Genomic DNA, 21017 nt, shown 5'->3' with positions numbered 1-21017 from the left:
CCTCTCCTCTCCTCTCCTCTCCTCTCCTCTCCTCTCCTCTCCTCTCCCATCCCATTCCTCCTGACAAACACTAAAGGATTTGAAGACCAGATTTGCTCTGTCTCTACACCTTAATTTTAAAACCAGTCCCTTGCATTTTCCATCCCCCTCACGAATCCCTGACTCTGTTGCTTTCTGCATTCCCTGCACTCGAGCAAACTCTGCTCATTTATCTGCAACTTGCTGAAAAAACTCATTTTTTTTCCCCCACCACAAAAAGCTGTTGTCAAAAACTTCAAATCATCTCATCCATCAAGTGCCATGTGCAGGGGACGAGTGTGTGACATGTCCAGCTGACAGATCCATGCTCCTGCTGAGGTAGCTCCAAGGTTAGCTGGGCTCCTTGGGGTTTGTCTGGACCAATACTGAGCACAGACACAAACCACACACTCCCCCAGGGCACTTCCACACTTCCCTTTTTCTTAATTTGGGGAACTAAATTATGGGCACAGCAAAAATGCTTTGGTAGCTGTGAAAAAAAAAAAAAAAAGGCCATTTCACCAGAGCTCTTGCCCTGAAGCAACTTTGAAACCCTCACCCTGGGATTTGTGAGGGAAATGCATTCCTTCTGACAGCCCAGTCCATGCCTCAATACCTTCTCCTCACCCCATTTGTTGTATGAATTTATTTCTCCCCACAAAAGAAGGTTGAAACAGCTGGGCTCTCTTTGCTTTCCTGTTTTTGCGTGTTCTGCTGGCTCGTCTGAGAGCTAAATCATTGCATTTTTGAGCCAGTTTTGCCTGTGAGAGTCTAAGTGCCTCTATTTTGGGAGGCGAATGTGTCGGTGGGAGGAGGGGACACCACATTTTCCATGGGCTGTTCTGCCTCGAAAGCCAAGAGGTGAAACCAGAATTCATTCCCAAAGCTGCCACTGGTTTGTCAGACTGCCTTGGCAAAGCCACTTCACCTCCTGGAATCTCCTGGGATGTTGATGCTCCACGCTGGCAGACAGGGAAGGATCTGCTGGTGAAGGTCTGAGGGGACTGGGAGCCAACACAGCCTCGAGCATGTAGCTCTCACATGGCAGATTTAGCATCTTGCATGGCCTTGTCCCATCTGTGCCGACAGCTGGGGCTGGGAGGAGCTGGAATGTATTTCCCTGCAGAGCTGTGGCTCTTCTTGGAAGAAGCAGAAGCAGGGAATGGTGGTTGTGGCAGCTGGAGAGGTTAATCTCCACAAATCTCTTTTAACTCTGCTGATCTGCTTCCTAGAGGAGAGAACTTAAAGGATGCCCCTGCATCCCTGGAAGTGTCCAAGGCCAGGCTGGACGGGGCTTGGAGCAACCTGGGATAGTGGAAGGTGTCCCTACCCATGGCAGAGGGTTGGAATGAGATGATCTTTAAGGTCCCTTCCAACCCAAACCATTCTGTGATTCCATACCAAAATTACAATGATGTGCACACCTCCCTGAGCTTTGTGAGTGGCACCTCAAAAATTAGGATGTGCCCAAATCACCTTGGAAAGAAAATTACCTCTGCCCCAGTTAAAAGCAGCCCATTCTGCCATCCTGTGCCCTGACTCCTCCAGCAGAGACAGATTTCATTCCACATTTCTCTCTGTGGCCATTTGTTGTGCCAAGAAAACGGGAGTGGTTAATGGCCAGGAGAGATGGGAACTTCAGGTGGGTTTCAGGGAAGAGCTGTGTAATTTCCAAACTCATTTAACAGCATGGAAACACAGGCTGAATATCTCGACTTTCAATGTCATTTTGAGCAATCTACAGAGCACAGTTTTCTCCTTCAAGGCACTGAGCCTTTTTTAGAGGATGTAATTCCACAATGAAGAGCAGAGTCAGGAGGGTGGAGCTGGCCATGAGCAGAATCTGAGTGAAAAGAGGCTGGGCTGGAGGTGGAAGTTGAACTTCCAGGGCTGAACTCACAAGCTGTGAGCACAGGGTGGTAAATAAGGAGGTGGCTGAGCATCAAGGATGCTCAGGAAAGGAAGGTAAGGTTTGCTGACATCTTTCCTGACTCATCTCTAACAAGATCCTGCTTCCATAAGCTGCACCCATAGCTGATGCCTATAAATACAACTCCAGAATGAGGCAGGCTCCCACAATAAATGAAGGAAAAAGCCATGTGGGAGACTTTCTCTCTTTGACTTTCTCATTTCTGAGTAATCATTTGGCCATGCTTCATTGGGACAGAAGTTGTATCTTTATTACTCCTTATTATATCTTTATTTTTAGCCCTCATCACTTTTTGGAAATGGGCACAGCTGTTGTGTCCTTGTGGGATGATCTTAACACCAAAAGCATTGTCCAGGTCAGTCCCATTTTCCTTGGAAAAATGTAATTCTCCATCTAATTTTGTCTCCCTCTCAGTCTCCCAATCTGTTTGTTTAAACCATAATCATTGATTTGGAAGAGGTTATGTAGGCTTTTATTTAATTTTGGAATCACACCATTCTAAAAAAAATTAGTAGGCTGGGATTTTTAAAATTATTTTTTTTCATTCTCATTTCCTCTAGCTATTTGCTTTGAACTGGCCGGGCCTGGAGAATTTCAGCCGAAAGGTGATGAAAAATGAAAGCAGAAATGTAATACTGAAATGTTTAAATAATGTCAACCACAGCTGTCACCAGTTGTTCTCTGGGGAAGCAGTGAAGAGGGGGGCCCTGTCAAACAACCTGACCGTACTTTATGGGGTAAGAGATGCATTTTGGAGACTTCTGAGTCTGTGGAAGTTTTATCAGTTTGATTTTGGAGAGCTCACGGATGCAACAATGATTTTTTTTTTTTTTTAAATGAATGATTTTTTCCTGGGAAACATGCTTATATTTTCACCTCTTCCTGCTGCAAATGTGTAATAAGTGGGAAGCAGTCTGCTGGGGGTCCTGTTCTTTCTTTGCTCTCATTCAAATTTTGTTGAAACCCTCCTACCCTGTTGAAAACGGCCTCTTTCCTCTCAAGAACATTCCCAAACATACGGCACTTTCAGCACAGACTGCGGAAAAAAATGAAAGCGTGCCTCACATTTCAAGAATATTTAGTTTTATTGCCCAAATCTCATTCTGCTCCAGGAAATGCAATTCCCATGTTTGCCCTTTCCCTCACCAGCTCGCCCGTGGTCCCGTCTGCAGCATCTGCTCTGCCAATCCTCCCACCAGGATGACTTGCCTTCGCTCCACAAACTTCTTCCTTGGGGATTATTTATTTTCAGCGCTGATCTAAAGCTCTCTGGAAAGGATGGGAAGATTGGAGGGACTTTGGAGCAAGGAATGACTCTTCAAAGCGCTGTAGGAAGCAGTTTGCAGGACAGAAGCTGTTTTTTGGGAGCACCCGCCCTTGCAGGCGTTGCTCACATCCATTCCAGCCCTTTGAGGGAGCCGTCCTGGCAGGAAGAAGAGATAACAGAATCAGACCCAATGGTTTATTTGGCATGAACTGATTTTGTTGCACGAGCTGAATGCCAGGAGAGGGAGGAAAGGGCACGTTGCAGCACCTTGTGCCTGCAGAAGCAAACCTGAAGTATTCCCACATGCTCTAGATACAAGATTCCCCTCTCCATCTGCTTCGAGAGCTGAATTGATGCTGTCCCCGATGACTTCATTCCCAAAAAATCAGTGGGTTGCTTCTGCCACAAGTCATGTGGGCAGGAGAGGGCTGGGAGGAGGAGAAGGAGGGGTTTTACGTCATGAAGATAACAAAATCATGCCCGTAGTGTGCTGTGATTTATTGCTCTCACTAGTCTCATGGCCTCAATAACTTTGGTATCCTTGCACAGCTTCTGCTCTGGATTCTTGAGTCTTACCCTGTTTTGTGCTGCTGCAGCAACTCAGCCCTTCACAGCCTCCAGGAGAAGTCAAGAGGGGTCTCATGTCTGAGGTTTACTCCACAGTTTCAATGTCCCCAAGTTATTTGCAGCATCCTCCATCATCTGGTGTCCTGGGGAGGGCTGGCCAGGTGTGGATTTGAGTTACAAAATCGTGTCTGTGCTCCGATACCAGCACTGAGAGCAGCCAACAGAGCCAGCTGTGGGTTTGGAGGCGTGGGAGCAAGCAGAGGGAGCAGGGAAGGGTGGCATCACCAGGATGTCATCCTCAGGATGCAGCAGGAATCACCAGGATGCCTGCCCCAAACTCCTGAGGCAGTGGTGCTTTTCTCTAAGCCTTTTTTTGGCATCTTTTGCTCAGTTTATTGCCCAGGGAAATCCTGACTTTCCCAGAGTCTTGCAATCCCATTCCCACCCAGGCTTAAAGCTCTGGGACACCTCTTTCTTCTCTGTCCCAGTCACCACAGAGCTCAAGAGCTGCAAAAGGATGGGTCAGGGAGATTATTTTGCTTTAAAAAGCCTCATTTTATCTCAACTTTTTCTTGCAGGGAAGGATCCACAGTTGTGCCAGCAGGGAATTTCTGCTCCAGGAGAGCCAGCAGTCTCACAAACCCACTCAGCTGTGATGATGGAGATTCAGGGCATGAACCAGCAGAACCCTTTGGTAATTCCTGCAGAAATGAAGAGTTCTAGCTGGAGACCAATCCCCAGGACATTCTTTCTAGGATGGAAAAATTTCTTTGCTCTGTAACTGGCACAGCAGGGACATAACATTCGGCTTTGCAAACACCAGGAGAACACTGGTGGGGGGAAGGAGAGCTTTTCTCTCACCTGCATTTCAGGAACAAAACTTGAAGAGTCTGAATTCATCCCTACATAAAATATTTTGAATTCCTGCAGAATTTAAAATAGCTTTCCAACCAGCTGTACCAAATCACAGGCTGGCTGAGGTTGGAAGGGGCCTCTGGAAGTCACCTGGTCCAGCCTCCCTGCTCATACGTGGCCACCCAGAGCCAGCTGCACAGAACCATGACCAGACATCTTCTGATCATCTCCAGGGATGGAGATTCCAGAGATTCCACATTCCCAGTTCCATTTCAGGGAAAGAAAGACTCAAGCCTTGCAGTTCACTCTGAAAGATCCTCAGCCCTGTCAGCTGTTTGTGGATGCAGGGCTTGACACTGCACAGGTCTTTAATTCCAAAGGTGTGAAATATTGCCTCGGGTCAATTTGGAAAGCATTTTTTCTTCTAGAATTCAGCCTTGAAACACACAAATCTCATCAACAAGAAGCAGAATGAGTCTTTAAAATTGGCCAGCGTGGAGGACCTGCTGCCTTAAATTCTCTTTTAACCTTTGCAGTTCTTCTGTTCTTTAAATTGCTGCTACAGCTACTTAATTTCCCTCCCCAACATTTTGGTTGTTTATTGTTATTGTTATTGCTATTGTTGTCATTCCTGTTATTATTATTACTGTTATTGTTATTGTTATCTTGTTTCTTTTCCTGTCACAGGACTGCAGAAGCCCTGGTGATGCCATGGCCATGTCACAGGAGGCAGCATCTTCCTACAAGGACACTGACCTAAGGATAAGGAAACAGCTCCTGTTCATATCCCACCATGGTCCTACAGGCATCTGGAAGCTCCCCACAACCACCAGTGGAGATCTTCATCCCCCCCCTTAACTGTGTGTGAAACTTATGACAGAATCAGAAAGTCACAAAAATAAAAAAATTCTTGAAATTCTGATTCACGAGTCCCTTAAATAGTTCTTGTGCTTTGTGTTGTGGTTTTTTTGAGGGAAATCTTTGGGGGATTTTCATTTTTGTCCTTGTTTTCTTATTATATTTACCATGGAAACAGGAAATCATGGAATGGTTTGGGTTGGAAGGGACCTCAAAGATCATCTCATTCCAACCCCTGCCATGGGCAGGGACACCTTCCACTAGCCCAGGTTGCTCCAAGCCCCATCCAACCTGGCCTTGGACACTTCCAGGGATCCAGGGGCAGCCCCAGCTTCTCTGATCAACCTATGCCAGGGCCTCCCCACCCTCACAGGGAAGAATTTCTTTCTAATATCCAATTTATGTATCTTTATCTTTTTAAACAAAGCATTACTACCGTAGATACTTACAGGGACAGTTCTCACCCCCTTCCCAGATGCTCCCACCACTGCCCTGGCCCCTTCCTTGTTCCAGGGTAAACATTCAAGCAGCCACAGGGAGTCTGATCGAAACCAAATCCACCTTAAAAAAAACCTCTTGTCCTTTCCCCCTGCAATCTGGAGCAGTTCCTTGAGCAAGGGCTGTAGTTTGAGGCCGAGTTATTGTGTTATTATTGCTGCTACAATTGCTACTTTTATTTTTCTATTAGGGTTATTATTTCTGCTATACCCACCTGGCTTTCAGCGAGGAAATCTCTGACAGTGCTGTTTTTTTTCAAAAACTCATACAAGGATACTTTTACCTCTGGAAACAGCCAACAGCTTTGGTGCAGCTCAGTGAAATTTGCAGGTGGAGAAAACTCATGGCATTTTCTCCCCCATTGTGGCTTTCCTCCAACAGAAAGGGCAAGTTGCTCCTAATTTTCTTTATTAGCACTGGGCTGTTGGAATGTGTCTCTCCCTCTATCAGCTCATTGCAACACCTAGAAGAGCCAGGCACTCTCCCCAGGGAAGCCAGTCCATTTAAAATGGGAATTACAAGCATTTTGGTGCTGAAGTCAGTTGTTTGAAACTATCTGCAGTCTTGCTGCAGTGCTGCTGTATCCTAATTCCATCTGTCAAAGCCCAGGAGAGTTGAGGCGATGAGCGCGGCGTTGTGAAACAGCATCGAGCTCGGGCAGGCAAGGGAATTCCACATCCAGGAGAAAATTAGGGAATCTGAAGCTGTCACCACTGGAAATAATGCTCCCTGTTTAATGAAGGCAGGGACTGCTGAAATCCTGTGCTTAAAGATGTGAGCAGCAGAGCTGCGGAAAACATTCTGTGTTCTGCCTTCAAAAGCCTGTCTTAGGTGTCCTCTGCAGAGCTGTGCTTTCCCCTCAGCTTAAAAGCCAGAAAATTCCCCTTGTCTTCCCCAGCACAATCTTTATTGGGATGATTGCAGTGCAGTAATTCCGGCTCTAAAACCTTCTCCCTCCAATTCTCCGTGTGTGAGCCAGCTCAGGTTAGTGGAGGTGGGGATTTTTGCTTTATCACACCTGTCCACCCTGGATTGGGCCAACTGAGAACATTCAGATCCCGTTTAAGATTTCCTGCCCTTCCAAACTTCTCCCAGTTGTCTTTAACTTGGCTTCCTAAACCCTCCTAGAGGCATCTCCAAACTCCTCAGCCCCTCTGATCTCCGTCCTCTTCCTCCTCTGCAAAGCACACTAAATACCCTGTTTCCCAAGTTCAGAAGGGCTGAATTATTCATGGCAGAGGGATGAATGGAGCTCTTTTTGTCTGTCCCTGAAGGGATTCTGATTTTTGGTGAATGCTTATTGTTGTTCATAACTCCTCTCCAGCTAGTTTGGAGAAACAGCTTCAAACCAGGGGGTTGTTTCCAAATTCTTTCTTGCTGTTCCACCCAGGGCTGGTGGTGGAAAAGTGCTTTTGGTACCAAGTGGGTGGCTGAAAGTTCAGAGAGGGAAGAAGAAAACTGGGAAGCAAGGGAGAAACAGGGAATTCTAATTTGCTTTTCACACTGCCGCCCTTCTTTTTATGCATATGTGGATATTTGCTGGGAAAATGAGCATTCCTTGAAAGTTGCATCCTTTTGTGGGAATGTTCCCAAACAGCAAATGACGACGGATATGGACACTGTCACCCAGAGGAGCTGTCTGGAATTCAGAGGGGTCTGTGTGAAAACGGCAAATCTCATCAAAAATGCTTCATCTTTCTTGCTCCTCATCTCCTGCTCCTCCTCTGAGAGCAACCATTCACCTCCACACTGTTTCCTCTCACTGGGAAACCTGGAGGGGGCTGTGGAGATCAGAACACAGCTTTGGATGTGAGGACAAACATCTGGAGCCAAGCTGCAGCTCGGGCATGGCCTGGACTTCTTCAGAATCAAGGTCAACATCTGGATTTGCATCATGTCCTGTGAAATATGGGGCTTAGGCTGCAACTGTTGGATCAGATTCATTATGTTGGATCATTTTGTGTTCAAGAAAGGACTGGATTTGGCACTCAGTGCCATGATCTGGTTGTCAAGGTGGTGATCACAGGTTGGACTCGATGATCTCAGAAGTCTTTTCCAACCTAAATGGTTCTGTAACTTTAAATTCAGAGAGGTTTTGCTCCTTGCTCTGCTTTCCTAAATTGCATCTTGTGAGAGACCTTGAAGAAAACTCTACAGATCACCCAAAGTGGTGCTTGGAGTGCTATTCCCAGGTTAAGAGGAATAATCTGCCTTCACTGCTCTCACCTCAGCTTGGCTCTCTCAAATGCGTTTCAAGGGATTTCAGGGTTTCTTGCAGAGCACTGCACAGTGCACAGTGAGATGACAACATGTAATTATCTGCTGGAAATGTGTCGCTTCCCACATCCATGGGGAACAGACAGAGCCAGGTAAGGTGGACAACTGTGTCACTCCAGCTCTCCCCAAGCATCACCTTGCCTGATGCTTTGGGAAAAAGGCACCACTTCGGCAGTGACGGAGGAAATTCTGTTTGTAAACAGAGTGTAAACCTTCAAGGGGAATGGTGATGGAGTGGGTTAAGCATTGCAGGCTCCTCAGCAGAGGAGAACATTTATCAGGGCAAGAACAAGCACAGACAGACAAAGTGGGAGTTTATAAAGGAGTCACATCCAATCTCTGAGGGGAAGAGGGAAATTGCAGAGCCATGCTTGTGTCCAGCTGGACATCACAGGTAGAGAGCTCAGTGAACATTTCTGCAGCGCAGACTCAGGGGAAGGATGGTCCAGTGATTTGGGCATGCTCGGGGGACTGGGAATTTATTCTTCCTTCATCGAGCTGATGCCTTAAGAGGCCTCCGAGAAAACAGAGACTGGACAGGAGTAAGGGAATAAAAGAGGTATTTATTCAAAAGGCCTTCAAAGGTACACCCTGGGGAGCCCGAAGCTTTTCTCAAAAATGGACCCCAAGATGGACCCCAGGTCATGAGTTCTTCACTCTTTTATAGGTCTGGTTCATTTGCATTGCAGGGTTAATTCTCCAATTAAAGCTTCAGTTTTCCCCTCAGCTTGCCCCTCCCTTAGCGGCTCTTTGGTTTATATTTTTGCCTAGGACGGTCTGGGTGTCCTTGGAGAGCAGGGCTGCAGAGGCTTTGTTATGTCTGCCCAGCATGACAGCAGAAATCAACAGGCTACAAGAAACTTCAGAGTCACACACCAAGCAGCACAGAATTTGAAAAATATAAAGGTTAAAACCTAAGGCATCGTTTCAAGTCCTCATCTTCACTTGCATTCCCAAGAACTCTATGCAGCTGGGAAAGCAGGAGAGAAGCAAAACCTCCACATTATCCTCCAAACTGCAGCTGAAATCCCTCCTGCAGAACCTCTTCCCTTGGTGGACGCTGAGTGATGGACAGGTGGATTATTCACATGCCAGGTGCCATTCCCCGTGTGGAGACTGAGGGAAAAGCAGCCCCTTCTTTTGCTTTTCAAACTGAGCTGAGCTGACCTGGAAGCTACTGAGAGCAAATAAATATGGAGCATGGCTGTCTGTCCTTCCCACATGCTCACAGCTACTGGACTATTGCCATTACCTTAAGAAATAATTATTATCTCCCACCTGCATAAATCAATACTGGCCTCAACACCAACGTGGGCCACATCGTCTGAGCTATTTCAAGTTCTCTTGAGAGAAGGAGGGACAAAAAGCAAAAATCAGGGAAATCCAGCTTTATTTATTAGGCTACAGCACTGCCACAGGCATGGCTGTAAGATCTCCATGTGAGGAAATCCGCGTCCAGAGCTGGGAGTGATGGACCAAACTCTGAGGAATCTTTGTGATTCAGGACCAGCTGAGCCTGTGAAACTCTGGTGTCCTTTGTTTTAAAATTCAGCTCCCAGATAAATCTAATGAAGATCTTGATGTTGAGAAAGAGTAACATAATTCTTATGATAATGAGAGATGTGGCAGGGTACCTGTAACTGGTAACATTTACAACATTCCCTTCGAGGAAATGTGCAGTGGGATGGTTCACATCTGGTCTCTGTAAGCCCAGAAGGAATTAAGGAGGGTCAAGGACTGAAGATGCCTGCAGGATCTGTGTGTGGCTTCCCTGCTTGCAAGAAAAGTCCAGAGCTTAAATGCAAGGAGGAATGAGGTTGGGAACCTCAGCTGAGCCCATTGAGCTTGCTGGAACTTGAATTTCTTTGGTGCATCAAGGACTTGCAGCAACCAGTGTATCACTCTTCATCAACTTAACGATGGGGGGGGGGGGAAGCATTAAAGAGTCACCTTTAAGCTAATATTCACCTCTTTAGAGGGTACAAGAGTGTGGATTTTTTTCCTCAGTGTGCAACCATCACTGTCTGCTGGGGTGTCAGAAAAGAAACATCTCTGATGTTTCAGTGCAGGAGGTTTTTCTCTTTATTGTGCTGCAACTCTCCTTAAGGGTCCTTTTCTGGGGAGTTCTGGATGGGTGTCCTCTGGTAACAAGTGCCAGCCCTAAGCCAGGCATCACCCCACAACAAGGTTTACTTCCATCTTATCCACGGAGCAGACTCACCTTGGGAGGCACCACGCTTTCTGCTCAATCAGATTAAAGGGAAAAGGGCATTTCTGGACTTTCTGGAGAGAACCCTTGGTTGGTGCCATTCACCCAGGGCTCCCCTTCGATGAGGAGTTTGTGTATTTCCCTCACAGCTGCAGTTTGCACCATTCCAGAGCTCTCCAACAGGAATGCAGGTGCATCTCCAGATCCTTCCTTACCTGCTCTTCCCTCTCCTTTACATCTTTGCTTTATTTCCTGCACTCTGGGGGAAGTTTAGGCTGGGACTGGGATGCTGTGATCAATGTTAGGTCCAATTTGCTGTGAATAATCAGGCAGGACTCACAACTCAGAGCCACTCTGTGTTTGACCCTACGTTCCCATCCCAAATGAATGGGAATGCTGCTCTGTCTGAGTGCTCACATCCCCCAGGAAGGGTTTACTTGACTCTCTCACTCACTGCTCTGCCATAAACACATTGGAGAGTGCTTTGAGTAAGAATCCGTAAATCCTCTTCCTTCCATCCCTCTGCTCAAGACACCTGAATATTTTCCCCTGCCTCACATATTCTCTACATCTGGTCTTAAAATCAAGAGTCAAACACGGTTAGAAGGAAAAAAGGGATTTTACCTTGGTATGTATTTTAAGGATCCTTAGGTGCACTATATCCAGGTCAAATGCACCTCAATGCACACCACAACGCCCACCCCCAAAAGATCTGGTATAACATTATAGGTCTTACTAATTAGCATATCTATCAAAAATTCCCCAATTAGAGGCTTGAATGAGCCCCCCCCTCCACAAAGAACCTCCCCCAAGGAGCCTTCCCCTGGATGGTTCTATCTTAGTTTACAGAATGTGTTCTGGAGAGGACCTTGGGGTCTGGAGCACACTATCCTCTACCTACGAAGCTTCTAAGATGTTTGGTCTCCTGGCCGAACAAACAAGTCCAAGCATGTAGGCAAAAAGCACAAAGAATACCGAAGTTGTAAAAAGGTATAACAGGGGTATAAAAGAAAAGGCAAAAAATCATCATGGCATTATCTGCAGATCTCTGCTTTGCCTGAAGGACTGCACAAATAATTTAAATGGCTGGGTTATTGTTAAAGGCATGTTCCTGATTTCCGCGGCGCTGAGGCGGAGTGAATCGTCCCAGCTCCATTGATTTCAGAATTAGAGTGTCAAGGATCCAGCCCACACCTTATTGAAATCAATACCAGTGATCAGGACCACACAGAAACTGCTCATAAGCTGTTATCTTGATATCAACCCCAGTTAACTGGCAATGACAATAAGTTCCATTGAATCAGATGGGCCATTAAATTTCGACACTCAAACCCTGAGCTGAAATTCGAGTCAAACATTAGTGGAAGAGAGACCCTGGCTCTGACTCTGACCCTCCTCATGCTGGACTGGTGTTACCAGAGGTTTTAATTACGCAGGGTTTCCTTTGGAGCTGCTTTATTAGCTCACTGCTTTTGTGGGTTTTCTTTTTTAATGGAGCGTGGCTGGAGGAGAGCAAAAAAAAGCTGCTCACCTGCCTCTCCAGTGAAACCTCGGCCTCCCCAGGGCAGGCAGAGTAACAGTGCACACCAATAAAATCATCACACACCCAGCTGGAAAGTGATAAGACAAAATCAAGCTGCCTGCAATAACAAAGACAGAGCCTTTGGATGGCGAGCAAAGAGGGAGGGTGTCATAATGAACATTTTATTACTGCGTTTCTCAAACCTCGCGGTGGTGGGGATTTAATTCCCTGCCACGCTGGTGCTGTACCTGGAGCAGAGAGGGGAGGAGGGAGTTTGTAGCTACCCTGGGTATCCCTGGATTGGCAATCAGAGCCTCCTGGGGCTGGAGGCAGGAAGGGTGCTCTCACTTTGGCCACGCCAAGCAATTAAAGTGTTGGGCAGCTCAAGAAGTTCCTGTGGGCAGCTGAGCCCTCCTGCCCGTGTGCTCACACCCCCCTGGGCTGCAAAGTAAAACGTGTTTGATTAAAGGCAGATTGTTTATTGATTAATAATCCTTTTTAACTCGGCTGCTTCAGATGATTGGGAATGGGCAGCAATCTGAGCGAACGTGTTCCAAGTCCTGGTGGATGCACATGGAGGAATAAAGCTCAGTCAGGAAGGCAAGCAAGAGCTTTTGAGGTGTTTTTTCAGCGAAGGGGGAGTTAAGGACATGTGAACAGCTCGTGGGAGAGGCTCATTCTGCAAAATTGGGGAAGGGGAGGGTTGCAGGGACAGGCCATTACTGCTGACAGGTGAAAATGCAGGCACTGGAGTGCTTGTGATTATGTCCCTGTGCCCTTTATGTACACACACATACAGCTCACCCTTCACACCAGGGGTTTTGAAGCACAGCTATGCAGAAAGCCATGAAATAATTGAGGTGGCAACTGAGCTCTGAAGGTCACCTGGTCCAATCCCCACCCCATTCAAAGCAAAGACAACCTCAGAATTAGATCCAACTCCAAAGTTAGACCGTGTGGATTGAGGTCATGAGCCCATGTCCAAGGTGTCATCCCACTTAGAAAAAGACATCTAGGGCAGGATTTTATCCCAGGGTAGTGGGAGCAGCTTTGCTGCACTTTTCCCATCATCTCTGTGATGGTCAACATGGCCTTGAAATCAACAGGCATCTCCAAGGGGTCTTAATGAAACACATTTCAAAGGCTCTTTACACCTCAGCGCCATAAAAGAGACCGAGGCCAAGTAAAAATTACTCTTGTCCCCTGATTCACAGCTCAGGCTTATTTCTCACAGGAAGAAGCAGGAAGATATCATTTATGGGGAAGAAAAGGGGGAAAAAATCGACTTTTGTTCGGCATGTGCCAACAGGCAACGATAAGGTACAGCTAAAGTGGCAGCCTGTGCTCCATGGGGGTGAACTACTACTCAGATAAGATGGAGGCAAGAGATCTTCGTTGGGCTAAGGCAAAAAATCCTGGTTTAAGGTTATTACACAGGAAGCGCCCTGCTGCATGAAATCTATGGGAAATTGCATATTTTGTCACATTTAGTTATTGAATCCCAATTTCATCCTAGCACGAGGAAAATATACATCACCCTCCCTTGTAGCTCTTATTAGATTTCACAGTCTTTCAATATTAAAATGCCAGCCCGGGGAGCTGTGTTTCTCTTTCCATTTTCTCCCTCTTCCCCCTCCTCCCCTCCCCTCTGCGACACTGCAGTGCTGGAGGTGTGGTGCAGGAGCCCTGGTGCCACAGAATGAGTTGGAATTACCAGCTCTGGGCATAAAGATCCCTCCAGCTTTGTCCCTAGCACTCATTTATCCTCTAAAAATACATGGACAGGCCCAGAAGTGCCCATGCCCATGCTAGACCAGTCTAGGGTTGCATCCCCTCTCTTTTTTCAGGGATTCCCCAAATCTGCATGTTTTGCAGTGGTTTAGTTCCTGCTGAAACATACAGGAGCTTTAAGAAGGATAGATAAGCTCACCCTGTCCTCCCCTTCCACTCGGATTTATCTTCCCAGCAACACCCTTAATGCATTGGAGTTGGTTAATGAACCAACGTCCTCATACAAGAGGAGGATAAATTGCCCGGCAGCCCAAATCCTGTCCCTCCTCTGGCCTGAGGGCTGGAATGGATCCTATTGCAGTGGGCTGGCATTCTGGATTGCAGCTGGAAGGATCCTGTGGCCAGAGAAGACCTGAGATTTTAGGACTTTTTGAATGGATTAAGTCATATTCCCAAAGTTCATCCAAAAACCAAATTAATTTTTATGCATCCCCCAGTCAGACTCCATGACCCATCTTTTCCACTTTCCTACAAGTGAAAGAAGGGAAACCCTGCTCTGGTTACAACCAGAAGTGTTCCTTCGCCATCCCCAGCCTTGTAAATCTTCCCCTGTTCTGCAGGGACTGGCTCTGGAGTGAGTGGGTGTTGAGGGTGTCAGAGAAGGGCTGTGAGTGCTGTTCCATAAAGTTATCAATCTTTCTCTAATATAAACCAAACTGCAGCTGCTGTGGGGAAAAATGTACTGATTTCTCTTATATTAAAAAAGAAAAATACCCTCCTCTGTCTATAAACAGATTGAAGGAAACAAATTATTTCCCCCAGTTAAATATTTTAAAGAGCAATCCAGGCTTTGGTTATCACCTAAAGTAGGGAGGAGAAAGCAGTTTCAGGCTAAAGGAGTGGATTGCTTTCACAGTCTGCAGGATGCACCTTGCATATCTGACCTGAGTGCTCTCTACCTGTGATGCTTTCCTGGCTCCTGGGAGAAGGAAAACCAGGGTGAGCTAAGGTCAGGTCAGGTCAGGATAAACCCCAGCAATCTGATCTGAATTTGTAACAGGCCACAGGAGAAATAAATCCCACTACTCCATAGCAGAAATGGGAAAAGTACTGGAGTGCTCGAGGCTCAGTTCAGATAAAAGTCGCAGCTAATTATCCAAACAAAATATTCATATCTTTGAATCAGCATAAAACGGGGCTGGAAACTTGAAGGGAGCAGCCTCTCCTGTGATGTCTCAGTTTAAGATTTTGGTCCCTGACCCTTGGCAGGAAGGACAGAATTAAGAGAACTCCAAGTGAAAAGTGGCCAGGACTCAGGGAAGACCTTGCCGAGGGCCAGAGGAGCAGCTCGTTTTTCTAAGCACTTCTAAGGAAAAACCTCCTCCCTTCAAAGAGAGGAAAATAATATTGCACCATCCCAAAAGCTTCCACCAGCACTGCTGGACCTTTCCTGATCTGTTCCCAACCTTCTTAGGTGTGTTCCTTCCCAAATCAGAGCACTGCCAGGTGAGACACAGAGGCACAGGTGTGACATGTGCTGCCTCACACAGCCCAGGAAGGATGAGAGCCAAATTCCCTTAGTGCTCTTGGATGAACAGCCTTAAAAAGAAATAAATTAAAAGAAGTACTAAAACCCCTTCTGCCTCTGAAGCACTCCCTCTGAATAAAAATAACAGTGCTGAAGCAGCACTTTCCATCCTTAAATCCCTGTGTGCTTTTCCAAAGGAAGGTCAGTGCCATTGCCCCTGTTCACAGGTGTGGGAAAGGAGCTGCTGCTTTTCATAAAGGGTTTTCCACCCCACAGCACGGCCCTGTGTAATGAGCCACTGGCCTTGACTTTTTCTAGAGGTTCAACCCAGTCCTGGGGGTTTCTGTGGGGGCTTCGATGCCCCTTCTTGTCCTCCCTGCTTTAAGGAGAGCAGGGTTGTGTTCCCTCATCCTGGAGGCCAGACTGGCCTGCATTTGCTGTGTTCCCCTCCTTGATCCAGCCAAAATCCCACAGCACTTCGCTACAGTGAGGATGGAGCAAAGAGTGAAGGAAGTGGAGGCTTCATGAAATTAAGATTTTGCTCTTCCTTGTGCCCTTTTTGAGATGGCATCTAACCAAAACTGCTCAGTTGTTGCCTGGCAGCACCTGAGTCCAGGTGAAAACCAGACAATGGGGCCAAGCCCACTGTCTTCTCACCTGCCCCGTCCCTGCTACACTCCTTGTTTCTTTTGGAAGCGTTGTGTTCATCCTACAGATTTGTCTAACGCCTCTATCCCTGGCTTTCTCTTGCTTTTCAGTTCCTTCAGACACCTTCCACTATCCCAGGTTTTTCAGAGCCCCATCCAGCCTGGCCTTGAACATTTCCAGGGATGGTGCATCCATAATTTCCCTGGGCAATCTGTGCCAGCCATGCAGTTATTGCTGGAGGTCTGATTCAAGTCATTCTTACTTATGAAGAAACAAATTCCCCCCCCCCCCCACCCCAGATTTACATTAATATGAATAGAATCAGGACCACATGGGCCATTTTTAGAGCATTAAAACAAATCTTTTTTAGCAGTCTGCTAATGGCTATAGACTGTAACTCACACCCTGTCTGCTGACTAATTTTGCATGGCATCAAAGATTTTTGCAGGCAGAAATATGGCCAAAATAACACTTCAGTGGATCAATACCACTGAAATATAAGGCTATCCAGTTGCTAAAGAGGTCTGTTTAGTTTCTCTGTCAGATGCTGATCCTGGGTAGGATCAGTTGGTTTTCCTTACAAGCATTAATACATTGTGTGTGGAGGACTCCTACCCCAGGGGCAGGAGTGCTGTTCCTGATAGGGAAGTGGAGAAAGGGCTGCAAAACATGTGCAGAGCATTCAAGGAATTAAAATCTGTAGTAGTTAAATGTCTTAACTTTGTGGCACTACTTCATTTCAGCAGGTGTTTATATCATGGAATTGTTAAGGATGGAAAAAACCACTGAGATCATCAAGTCCAACCCAGCACCACCATCACATTCACCATTAAACAATGCCCTCAAGTGCCACATCCCCAGGTTTCTTGAACACTTCCAGGGGTGGTGGCACCACCACTTCCCCAGGCAGTCTGTTCCAATGCTTGGTAACACTTCAGTGAAGAAATTTTTCCTAATATCTAACCTGAACCTCTCATGGCACAGCTTGAGGCTGTTTCCTCTTGTCCTGCCACAGAAAATAGATGGACATCTGTTCCCTTGATGATGGCCTGGAAATAAAGAACAGAGACTTTTCAGCATTGGTCAGACTGTGTGGATACAAAATTCTACCTCATTCAGGGAGAATATACAACACACATGGGAAAGAATTTAAGGAAGTGTAAAGCTGTGAAGGGATGGAGGAGGCTGAACTCCTCCTGTCTCTGTCATTTTTAATAGGTTTTTGAATTAGCATTGTGCCTGTGATGAAATAAATGTACTTCAACTGCTTTGCCTCAGCCTGTCTTGCAGTAATTACCCCAGAGAAATTAGGACTCCTTGTTTCCTCTCAAAAAATAATTCATGGAGGTTTTCTTGAAGAAAAATCCCCCAACAACTTTTCTGGATGATACTGTTGGATACTATTAATTAAAAGGGGTCAAACAAAGTTGAGAACTTGGCTGGTGAACCTCAGAGGATCAAAGAGTTAGCACTGTGGCCTTTGAAAATGCCCTGTCCCCTAATTCAGGCTGTACCAATAGTTAGGAAAAGCATTAGGGGGCACTGGAAGCACTTTTGTAACTTATCTGCATGTTTTGTTTAATTAACAGCTGGTTAAGCAAGTGTTAAGCCACCTAAAAGCCTTTCAAACCCTGCAGTGCTTATCTTCCCAGCACCTGCAGCTTTCTTCCTGCCAGTGCAAACCTGCTCCTTTTCATTTCCCTGCATCAATTGCAGAGAGAATATAGAAGGCAAAAAGGGAGATATTCACTGAGGTGTCCAGGTGCCAGACTCCAAACTGATGAAAGCAGACACGGCTCCACACAATCAGGCCGTGGCTGTTGTTTCCAGGAGGTATCAACTTCGAGGCCTGAACCTCTGTGCGTTTCTCCAAAGCCTTGTGCATCTCTGTGGGGAATGGGGCCATCCAGGAAAGAGATTAAACAACCTGACACAGTCTCTGTCCTCAGAGTGCCAGCCAACGTCCAGCTAATGAGCTTGGGGAAGGATTTTACTGTCTGGGAAAATGGTTTCATGAGTGTCAACTCCAAAGTCCATGTAGAAGGAAATATCCAGTCAACAGAGTCACTCATGGGGACATGATGGAGGCTCTGGTACAGGTTGTCCATGAAACTGTGGCTGCCCCAGCCCTGGAAGTGTCCAAGGCCAAGTTGGGTGGGGCTTGGAGCAACCTGGGATTGTGGAAGGCGTCCTTGCCCATGGCAGGGGCTGGGACTGGATTAACTTTAAAGGTTCTTTCCAATCCAAACCACTCTGTGATCCTGTGGGTCTATGACTAAAGGCTTTAGTATCCCTGATGCTGAGGGTAACAGAACATATTTTCCCTTCTAGACTGAAAATCATCTAACATCATTCCCAGAAAACAATAATCTAACACATAATCCCCAGTTTCTGGAAATGAAGGAAGGACAAACATAAAATTTTTTGGGTTTTTTTTTTTGGGGGGGGGGGAAGTTTTCTGTTGCTTTTTTTTTTTTTAATTTGTCAAATTTGAAAATGTTGTCAGCAATTTGCAAATTCCCCACCTGTTCTGCGCATACATGAAAATAGCCTGAGTTCCTGCTCCTTCCTAAGTGACTTTTAATGTATAGCAAGAATGCACAGTGTTGACAGCTCTCTAATTTTAGCACAAGTCTCATTATCCTTTTTTTTTTTTAAGCGAAGGCCACCTATCCCAAAATAAAAGATGTGTTGGTTTTGGTTGGGTTTTTGTTGGGGGTTTTTTGGTGAAAATATGCATGAAAAAGTCTCTACTTTTTTTTTTCCTTTTTGTTTTAGTCAAGAAATTTCAAGTACATCAAGAAACTCTATTTAAAGATCCACCACCTTTACGGGGATCACAAGATTACTCGTGATTCTTGTCTTCTGTTTGGAAAAGAAGGCAAGAATGTTCTGAGACTTCATGCAGTAGGGCAAAAAATGCTTGGAATACCATTTCCAGCAAACCAAAGTACGGAAAGCTCAGTTTTTTAGATATGGGGTTTTTTTGGAAGGAGTCTGCTCCATACCTTTTGTACGTGTTGGATTTGGAAATCATGAAATCACAGAATGGGTTGGGTTGGAAGGGACCTTAAAAATCATCCAGTTCCACCCTCTGCCGTGGGCAGGGACACCTCCACTATCCCAGGTTGCTCCAAGCCCTGTCCAGCCTGGCCTTGGACACTTCCAGGGATCCAGGGGCAGGCACACCAATGGTGACAAGGAAGAACCAGATGTACTTGTTATGACAGGGTAATGATACCAAAGTTGTGGCAAGGTAGCAATTGCCTCCAGGTGAAGGTAGGAATTTTGTCTGCTTGAAGTTGTGACAATCAGCAAAAATAAAGGAAAAAAATCAAAACAGAACAATGACAAGGCTTTGTATCTAGGTCAGCTGTGGGGGGACATTTCCATTGCTCTGTTCCTTGGTAGATGTACTTCTCTTTAGGTCTGAAAACTGCTATGAAAAGTTCTTCGGGTACCTAAAAGAGCAGGTATGATGGACACAGAGTGATGTCTTTGAGGCCTTAAATTCAGCTGGAATTCTGTGCTAAGCACTCCTGTCCTTTCAAGGACTGAGACTCAAATCCCCGGTAAATGTGGAGCTGTGATGGTGCCCTCATGGCTAAACTGGGAGTACTGGAGTTAAACCCTCCTTCAGAAAGCCCAGATTAGCTTAATTACCACAGAGCTCCAAATGCAACTCATCACACTGAGTTCCTGCATTCTTTGAGCCTTGACTGGCAAGTTTATTTGCTGATGTGCATAAATATCCCTAAAAGGGATGAATTCTTCTGTTCTCCATTTTCCTTACTGATATTTCCCCAAGCTTCTGTCCCACCAAAGTTTCTCCACTTTGGTTGCTTTGTTGCCTCTTCTTTCCCTCCAGACCCTGGGTCTCTTCCTCCTACCGACATAAAATCTCCCCTTAAACCATTGCCTGCACTCTTCCACCAGTGCTTACATCCCCTTTCTCTCTTTCTTGGAGTGGAAATCATGGACTCTGTGTATGGACAGCTTAATTCTGTGAGGGAGACTTGACTCCAACACCAGTGAAAAAAAAGAGATCAATATAAAGTATATTGACAGTATAAAGACATCAGTTTACAGTATCTCCATGAGATTGCCTAAAGAGTTTAAGATCCTGGAAGACCCAATATTGCAAGAATTGTACACAAAATTTGCATTCTGTTTGGATGGAAGTCGTGGCTTTCAAGTCCATTTTCCCCAAGAGCTCTGGAGAGGGAGGACCCAGCGGTTTTGACTGACCCCGTACAATGAGAAGAACTGTGAAATTTAGATCCAAAATTCGAAGCTGGTTTAGTTCAGGTTTTATGATTCCTGTCCTTGCCGTGCTGGTCTGGACGGATTAAGAGAATTACCCATGCTCCTCTTATTTACATGGACGAGTTGGTTTGTGATCCCCCACAGAGCTCATTTCAAAACCCCCTTGCACTTGGCGAAGGAAGAAACTTCAGTAACCATCAGCTGTGGCATTGATCCTTCAGAAAAATTAACCAACTGAACTGAGACATACTGTGAAATCAGTGATGCTCAGCAGCCACTAACTCCATTTGGAACTCACTAGTGTTAATGCATTTAAAGTATTGATCCTTCCTCGTGTGCTTTGCAGCCCCAGCTCCCTTTTGGCATTGCGAACACAAAGACAGCTCTCTCCAAAGCCAGGATGAGCAAGCAAAACCCTTCAACTCCGAAAACAAACTCATTATTCAAAATGCTTGTTGGGCTCGCTGCAGCAATTGGATTGATTGGGGGAAAAAAAAAAAAAGAAAATAAAAGCTCTGAGGCAGATAAAAATCGGATTATTCCAGAGCATGGGAAAGGAACAGGCAGAGGAAACAACCTGATGTCTGAAGGGAGCAAATCTTCCATTGAGTCCTCATCATTTTTTGCTTCATTACTGCATGATTGTGGTACTGTTGGGTTTTTACTTGCATGTAGCACATGAGATTGAGAAAGAGCACTCAGAGCTGAGGCTGTGCTAGGAGCTGGATATTCAAAACCACAAGGACCACAGGATTTGCACAACAGCATTTCTAGCACTTTTGCAGGTAGTTTTGGGGCGGACATTGCCCGTTTCCCAAGCTGGGCTCCTAAAGGGGAGGCTTA

The 21017-nt window shown here is 45.9% G+C and overlaps 1 long non-coding RNA gene across 1 annotated transcript in view; it reads left to right on the top strand.

The window, feature by feature from the left end:
* LOC121676187 overlaps window positions 1–5537 on the top strand; it is a 31922-nt gene extending 26385 nt beyond the window's left edge. Inside the window, exons 3-4 of the long non-coding RNA XR_006020386.1 lie at window positions 2509–2685; window positions 5325–5537. This is a non-coding gene — a long non-coding RNA (uncharacterized LOC121676187). The remainder of the gene's footprint in view (window positions 1–2508; window positions 2686–5324) is intronic.
* The last annotated feature ends 15480 nt before the right edge of the window (window positions 5538–21017 follow it).

This window comes from Corvus kubaryi, unplaced genomic scaffold (assembly GCF_017639235.1).
Source record: "Corvus kubaryi isolate FWS band 111438036 unplaced genomic scaffold, C.kubaryi_AGA036_p1.0 135, whole genome shotgun sequence".
NCBI lineage: Eukaryota > Metazoa > Chordata > Aves > Passeriformes > Corvidae > Corvus > Corvus kubaryi.
The sequence above is the reverse complement of the archived record's forward strand: the minus strand, read 5'-3'. Positions and strand labels throughout refer to the sequence as shown.